The 8,811-nt window shown below is 32.4% G+C and overlaps 1 long non-coding RNA gene across 1 annotated transcript; it reads left to right on the top strand.

The window, feature by feature from the left end:
* The first annotated feature begins 1,790 nt into the window (after nucleotides 1-1,790).
* LOC122849957 lies at nucleotides 1,791-3,248 on the top strand. The gene is made up of 2 exons (XR_006373611.1): nucleotides 1,791-2,379; nucleotides 2,609-3,248. It is a non-coding gene; the product is annotated as an uncharacterized LOC122849957 (long non-coding RNA).
* The last annotated feature ends 5,563 nt before the right edge of the window (nucleotides 3,249-8,811 follow it).

Below are 8,811 nucleotides of genomic sequence, written 5' to 3'. Positions count from 1 at the left end.
ATAAAAGTTCTCTGCATTAATATAATACTCATTTTTTAGTTTTTTACAATCTCGATTTTAAGGAGGTTATGCAGAAATTACTCTTTTTTTAAAAAATATAATGAGAATGTTCTGAAATTTTGTACACAAGTAGATCTTTTCATTCTGAATACAACGGTATAATTATTTTCTTATGTTGATCGGTTAAATTTTTTGTAATTAATTATTTAAAATAATATTTAACATTGGCTCTTATGGAGATTTCAACCATTTTTTTCGGATAGAAAAAATGATGAAAAAGTCTTGAAAAAAATCACACATATACGAGAAACCGAGTTTTATTAATTGCGCGAAAAATTTTCATATGTTGATCGGTCAATTGATGAGAAATTAATTATAAACTTTACAAAAATTGGATGTGGCAACGTATGGCATGTTCAAACACACACACATACCCGCAATCCCATATATTGTATACGGGGCGCAGGCGCTTTTCACTTTATTTTTTTACAGTGTAGCCAGATTTTAGTTTTGTCTGTGACGTCAGAAGCGCCCCGCAACACCCGCAATGAATTTGTGCATAACCTCCTTAACTCGGGAAGCGTAACGCCCTGACCTCGGGCCGAGTTTTATACCCGAGGTTTCCCTGAGGTAATATCTCGAGTACTGACCGAGAATTTCTACCTGGATCAGTTCAAATGTTTTATATCAATTTCATTAATACACGGAGAGAAATCCGCAGCATATATTACTGTAGTGTACAGCAGGTTTTCCCGCCAGATGACACGAATATTTATTGGAAATCAAGTGTGTTCCTAACCTCTTCTAAAAAAGTTGATTGTTTTTATTTTATTCATGAATTTAAATAAAAATGCGGTGAAACACATGAAAATTATTAATTTTTAAAAAATAAACCATTTTATAATTTTCATGTGTTTCATCGCATTTTTATTTAGATTCATGAATAAAATAAAAACAATAAACTTTTTTAGAAGAGGTTAGGAACACACTATTAATTTAAAAAAAATAAACTATTTTATAAACAGATTACATTTTTATTTCGATGTTTAAACAATAAGGTTTTATTTAATTTTTTGTGACGTTTTTTTGTTTTGTTTTGATTAAAATTACTGTAGTGTCGTAGGAAATTCTAGTCGATCCTGGTGGCCTCCCCACGCCACTTCTCAATTTCCAGTAGACTACAGTAAAATTTGTTTGATACTCTACAGCATTATTTGCTGCGGATTTCTCTCCGTGTATTAATTCTTAATAAGTGACATTTTTTTATTCACCACTTAAATGATTAATATCTATAAAATTTTTTTTTCATAGAAAGTTTTAATTGTTGCAATCCATGCTGGCTTAATAGTGAATCGATATTTTTTGGAACATGTTGATTAACATATGATGTGAAAGGAAAATCAGAAAATGATGGGTAGATAAGATTGTATTTAATGATAATATTAATATTAATCTGTTAATTCATAGATTGACTTCATTGTTTCATCAGAGTTTGTTAGGTAATTCATTGTTGAATTTTTTTTTAACCATAAACTCATCCCTGGTAGAAATATTTCTCCGCCGTTACTCCGGCTTTTTCCGGCTTTCTCCGGCATTACTCCGGCTTTCTCCGGCATTACTCCGTTTTTGGCCCATTTCCGGAGAAACTACTCCGGCATGAGGTTGGTGGCGGAGAAATTACTCCGGCATGAAATTGATGGCGGAGAAATTATTCCGGCATGAGGTTGATGGCGGAGAAATTACTCCGGCATGAGATTGGTGGTGGGAAAATTACTCCGGCATGGGATTGATGGCGGAGAAAATATTACAATTGTTATTAATAAATACTATTTTTGAGCAGACAAACTATAGAAGTATTTTTCATCGGTTGAACATTTTTATAATATGACAATCTATTCTTTTGTGTTCTTTTGGTTCATGGAGAACCACATCCAACCCCGCACATACACATGCTTTATAAAAAAAAAAAATTGTCAAGTTCGCTCACACATTTATAATCTAATCCTCGCCGAGTCGCCGGACGGCTGCCAGAAATACCACCTCTACTGCTCACCATCGCTACTCATATACATGTGTGCGCCACTGTAGCATAGCAGTGGAAGCAACGTAGATTGTTTTTATTCATTATCTTGTTAAAAAAAAAAAGTTGTAGTGTTGTGCCCTAGTATATAAGGCAATGGAAAATCATATCAATAAACAAAGAAAATAATAAAAAAAGCCATATTGTGCCCAGGGCTAATATTAAAACACTCAGAATAAATGAATTCTGTTTGGATAAATTTGTGGTTCAGCAAAATGGCAGCAGCCGACTCACCAACGGACGACAGTCTTTATCCAATTGCAGTTCTGATCGATGACTTATAAAATGAAAATTTACAAGTAAGTACAATAATTATTATTTTTCAAATATTACCAAAGTTTTTTATGTTTGAAAAAAAAAAAATAACTCGATCTTAGTCAGCAAGTGTTTGTAACAATGAGGTTATAACTGGAGCGGTTTTTTTTTATATTAATTTCATCATATCAGTTGACTTAAAATTTGTTTAAAATGTAAATATGATGAACATTTTATTTTATTACAATTAATGAATATATTTTTATTTTATAGCTGCGATTAAATTCAATCAAAAAACTTTCAACGATTGCCTTGGCACTTTGTGCTGAACATACTCGTTGTGAGTTGATACATTTTGTTCCATTGGTACAACGTTTGGCATCTGGTGATTGGTTTACGTCAAGAACATCGACATGTGGTTTAATAAGTGTATCTTATCCACGTGTAAGTACAGCAACAATAGCTGAATTAAGAAATCATTTTTGTAATTTATGTCAATTGACATCTTAAGATGATACACTAATGGGGCGACGTTCAGCATCATCGAAATTGGGAGAATTTGCGAAAGTTGTTAAAATTGAGTATTTAAAATCTGATTCAATTCTAATGTTTGTTATACTTGCACGAGATGAACAAGATTCTGTTCGTTTATTAGCTGTTGATGCATGTGTTAGTATATTGCAACATTATTACAACGAGAAGATGTTGAACAACGTGTTATGCCAAAATTACGTCAATGTGCTGCTGATTTATCATGGCGTGTACATTATATGATTGATGATAAATTTATAGATCTTGGAAAAGCAGTTAATTATAAACGTACCACATTCCGAAAATATAATTTTAGTTTTTCTGAGTCATTAAATGTGATGGTTAGTTTAAATAAATATATTTGATAAAATTGATGAACATATAACATTTCTACATGGTTTTTTAGTAATCTCATGCCGAATTAATTACTCCGGCATTAATGTTATGCCGGAGTAATTATTCTGGCATAAGATGAATGCTGAAGAAAATGCTTCGGCATAAAACTAGTGGCGGACTTTTTCCGACATTACTTTCATGCCGGAGTATTTACTCCGCCATCAATCTCATGGCGGAGTAATTTTTCCGTCAATCTCATGCCGGAATAATTTTGTCGGCATGAAGTTAATGTCGGAAAAATGAATCCGCCACTAGTTTTATGCCGGAGTTTTTTCTCCTTCACTGATCTAATGCCGAAATAATTTCTCCTTCACTGATCCCATGCCAGAATAATTTCTCCGGCACGAATCCTATGCCGGGATAATTCCTCCACCATCAATCCCATGTTAAAATAATTCCTCCGCCATCAATCCCATGCCGGAATAATTTTGCTGGCATTAATCCCATGCCGGAACAATTTCTACGGCATGAATCTCATGCCGGAATAATTTCTCCGCCATCAATTCCATGCCGGAGTAATTTTTCCGCCATCAACTTCATGCCGGAATAATTTCTCCGCCATCAACCTCATGCCGGAATAATTTCTCCGCCATAAATTTCATGCCGGAGTAATTTTTCCGCCATCAACTTCATGCCGGAATAATTTCTCCGCCATCAACCTCATGCCGGAATAATTTCTCCGCCATCAATTTCATGCCGGAGTAATTTTTCCGCCATCAACTTCATGCCGGAATAATTTCTCCGCCATCAACCTCATGCCGGAATAATTTCTCCGCCATAAATTTCATGTCGGAGTAATTTTTCCGCCATCAACTTCATGCCGGAATAATTTCTCCGCCATCAACCTCATGCCGGAATAATTTCTCCGCCATCAATTTCATGCCGGAGTAATTTTTCCGCCATCAACTTCATGCCGGAATAATTTCTCCGGAAATGGGCCAAAAACGGAGATAGGCCGGAGTAATGCCGGAGTAATGCCGGAATAATGCCGGAGTAATGCCGGAGTAATATTTCCACCAGGGATTTCTGATTGAATAATTTTTTTTTTTTTATGTTACTCAGTTTCTAGTACTGTAATGAAATGTATACATTAATTTTTAGCAATATTTTTAATCATGTCAGTACAATTATTATAACTAAATTTACCCGTGGCTTTTAATATTGATAATTTATCATTAACAACTGTTATCTAATGATGATGAAACGATATATTATTAATGACAAACATTTATATGCTTCAATTGCTTCATTACGTACATCATCTTCTTATGAATATTGATTCGAAAAATTACTTACTAAAATTTTAACTGAACTCACTGAAGTATCAATATTACAACCATTTAATATATGTCTAACTAAACTAATTATTAATTTTAGATATTCCAATATACCTCTTTGCATTGCCGGTAATAATTGATTGTGAAATTTATCAAATGTTATATACGATTTAACTGTGGATATGATGCATCGACAACAAATAATTGTGGTTAATTTTTAAAACTTATATAGTTAATTTAAAAAACGCATCCAAAATTCTATCTCTAACTGTATCAATTAATTTTTCATCATCAATCGTTATGATAAATTTAATTATCAAATCAATCGATACAATTTGACCATTATTTTGGCTTGATTTTACTCAATGTATGTGTGTAAATGTTTACGGTAACGCTAATGGCACCGAATACGCGGGAATTTACGGGGACATTTATACAAATTACGGAAAAATTTACGGTAAATATAGCAACCATAGTGTGTGTAGGACTGATTACATTGTGTGTGAAACCCATAAATGTCCCCGTATTTCTCGTAAATTTCCCCGTATCGGTGCCAATAACGATTTCGAAATGTTTATTACTTTCTCATTCAAGGTTTCCGACAAATTATAAACTATCTTAATTTTTTGTCAACTGATGACATTATACTTATCCACTAACATTGCTTCAAATTCACTAAATTATTTATTAAATTTATTTGATTCATTTATCAGTTGAGTTTTGCACATTTTAATGCTGTGTATGCTGTTGATGTATTCATAGCTGAAACCAGCATCTTGACACCTAATACAATGACACAATAATAATGACACTTGACATTGATTTAATTGTTGCATCTGGTTAACGTTCTGATAAAATACTCCAATAGCACTTTATTGAAAATATTTCCTACATAAATCAAATATATTTGACATTATTAGATCTTTGGATATTACGATAAGGCAAGGTATTTTTCTGTTATTTTCTTTGCTCAATAGTGTTTAAGGCAGTATGTAAATCCCAAGGTAGGATAATTCTTTGGGTTCAAAGAGGCACCCTGGTAACCATAGCTTAAAAAAATAATAAGTGCCCTCTAATGTCTAAAATTTGTATACTTCACTGACGCGTCTTTAGAAGTATGAGTGAGGGAGCCTCGTATTTACACACACTAATACTATTTCAGCAGATTTTCAATGCTTCGCCTGGTACTTTTTGACTGTTTTTGATCCTAAATTTTCGTCTTAAATAATTAATAACTTTTAAAATTCGTGGTAGAAATCAATGATTTTTTTTAAATTGTTTTTGTTATTAAAAGAAGTATAAGCTGTAGTAAAATAAAGATTTTCTGTGAGAGCGTTTTTTCAATAGAAGTGAAAACGTGCCGATGCTTCTTGTGCTTGTGTGTTAAAATAGATCTTTATTTCACTTAAAAAATAAGCCTTCTTTGATCAAAATCTGTGAGAGGAAATTTTTTTTCAATATTTTGACATACTGCCTCAATTATTAAATTGCATTAAATAAACTTAGCCACTATTATAAATATACCGATTTATTGAATATATCGAACGTATAACGTGTATGTATGTGTGTGAGAATTAATGAAAATGGATGTGTCGACAGCGTCAGCCAATAGAATCACGCATAAAGGTCTATTCACCTCCATGGAATCTCGAATAAATATTGCCACTGATCCAGTAAAGATCCATTTTAAATGAACATTTTAAAAAACTTGGTTCCATTTTTATAAAAAAACTATTATAACTAAATTCGACCCTTCTGATTTCTAAAAAAATATTTAAAAAATTCTATGCCCCCGGGAAAGGGTTAAAAAAAATTAATTAAAAATGAAATAATTGATTCCGCGATCCCTGTTAGAATTAGATAACAATGTTCCAAATAAAAGTTGTGAAGAATAATATTTTAGCGAGGGTAAGTCAAATAAGTTTTTTTTTTTTAACGATCCGTTTTCGCGTAATTAATTTTTAAAGTTTTATATTTTTTGATTAACGCGTTTCCCCTCACGAGTCTCCACTCAAAACTTTCCTGCGCGACCGCAATAGATATATATATATAAAAAAAGAGATAGTTTTGATTTGACCCGACGTTACCCGACGCTACTCGACTGTACCCGACTCGACGCACACACGCACACACAGCTGTTGTATTCACACGCTCCGTAAAAGTATTGGTGACATAAACTTTTAAATTCGATTTCAATCATTTCTCTCAGTTTTCGCGTGGTCGGCTCGGAATAACAACAAAAGCAATTGTTAATAAAAAAAAAGAATCGTACCAAATAGCCCCACCATTCAAAAATGCATCGATTTTGAAAATTTTTTTTTCGTCATATTATAAATTAAATAAACTATCGTATGCTCATAATCATATTGCTATTTCTATTTTCTCGCGGCCCGTAATTATTTTTGGGGTAAAAAGGGTGGTTTTTTTGTGAAAATGCCCTACAACGAAATTAATGTACCACAATTAAAGAAAATTTTCCCGTTTTTATTTTTTTTTTCCGTCAATTATTAAGAAAGTTATTCCTGATTATTCCGGCAAAAAAATTTTTTGGGGGAAAAGGGGTGGTTTTTTCGCGAAAATGTCCGACAACGAAATTAATGTACCACAATTGAGGAAAATTTTCCCGTTTTCATTTTTTTTTCCGTTGATTATTTAAAAAGTTATTAGCGATTACTTCGGCAAAAATATTTTTTTTTCTATTCTTTTCGCGAAGCGTGATTATTTTTGGGAGAAAAGGGGTGGGTATTTCGCGAAAAAAAAAATTGTAATATATAGTAGAAAATTTGTAGATTATTATAAAATAAATAAATTTTTGTGTCTTGCCTAATAAACAATTAATATTTGCATAAACAAATAAAAATCTTTATATAATCGAGTTTTTTTTCTTTTATTTGTTAATGTAAATATCTATTGTTAATAAGGTACGACACAAAAATTTATTTATTTTATAATAATCTACACATTTCGATTTTTTGTGATTTTGGCATGTTTTTTTTTTGCTATTTCCCGATGAAAAAATTACAACGCATAAAGAAATTATTACAGAAACCAAATTCAAAACTTAAAATAATCAAGCCTTAAAATTACATTGCGCCATAGCAAAGAATATTTTTTTTTTTTTTGTTTTGTATATTTCTAAAATTTTACTTTGTTGTTGTAGACAAAATTAAAATGATCCTCTGAAAATTTACAATGTACCATAGCAAATTTTTGATTTCCTTGGAAATCCTGTAGGTTCCACTAAGAAATACAAAGCAACATATTTAAAATTACAATGGGCCATAGCAAAATTGATGATGGACTTAGAAATATCAAGTGCCACCACTTATTTTCAAATGGTTAATGTAAAACAAATGAAGTGTCATTTTCACATGCGTTGTCGTGGCGCAGCGGATACCGCGTAGGATTTGTAACCGATGGGTATGAGTTTCAAGTCCAGGGCTTTGGACAGTTTTTGGGGATAGATTATTCATCATAGAAATAATTTTTTAAAAAAAAATCAAAAACGAAATGATTTAAAAAAAAAAAAGATCTGGTAACGTGTGTTGGGCATGGTGGCCGTGTTACGCAATTTTGTAAATAAAATTAGGTTTATAAGTTTTTTTTTTTCTGGTAATAAAGTTTCTAGAAAAATAGATGGAGAAAGGCTCATGGAAATGGCTCTTCAGAACCCTGGTAGAATTCCGTGAGATTCAATTAGTTTCAATCCATTCGTTAGCTAATTTCAATAGCTAAAAAGTGGATACAATATAAGTAGGCATATAATAGCTAATAAACAGCTATCTAAAATAGAAAAATATAAAATATTTGTTTAGTTTTAGTGCTCCCCAGGTAGGAAGTGACGACGGGCACAAGCCTGGGACAAGCCTGATTACCCGGCTCTCGGCCCTGTGTCAGGTCTGAGACACAAGCCTGTGTCAAGTCTGGAATGTTCACGATGTATTTGCTGGTATCGGACTAGTGTATCGGGCTTGACACAGGCTTGTGTTCCCAGGCTTGACACCGGCTTGCAAAAAAAATTATAAAAAAATATAAATAAACAATTATTATTAATTTATTAAGTTGACATTATAATTTTTTACGCAATACAATTTGAATTAAGGATAATTATTGAACGAAAATAAACGGCGTTACGCGGGATCGATCCTAGGCCACTCACGTGGACCTCCAATGCTCTATTAAGTCAACCACCGGGGTATTACTGAAAGAGTCAGTCAAAATTTTTTATATGAATGAATTTATTCGAGAGTCAATTCACAGTCCTTGTAAAAG

Source organism: Aphidius gifuensis, linkage group LG1 (assembly GCF_014905175.1).
Source record: "Aphidius gifuensis isolate YNYX2018 linkage group LG1, ASM1490517v1, whole genome shotgun sequence".
In the NCBI taxonomy this organism is placed as follows: domain Eukaryota; kingdom Metazoa; phylum Arthropoda; class Insecta; order Hymenoptera; family Braconidae; genus Aphidius; species Aphidius gifuensis.
This window is presented reverse-complemented; position numbering and strand designations above follow the sequence as displayed.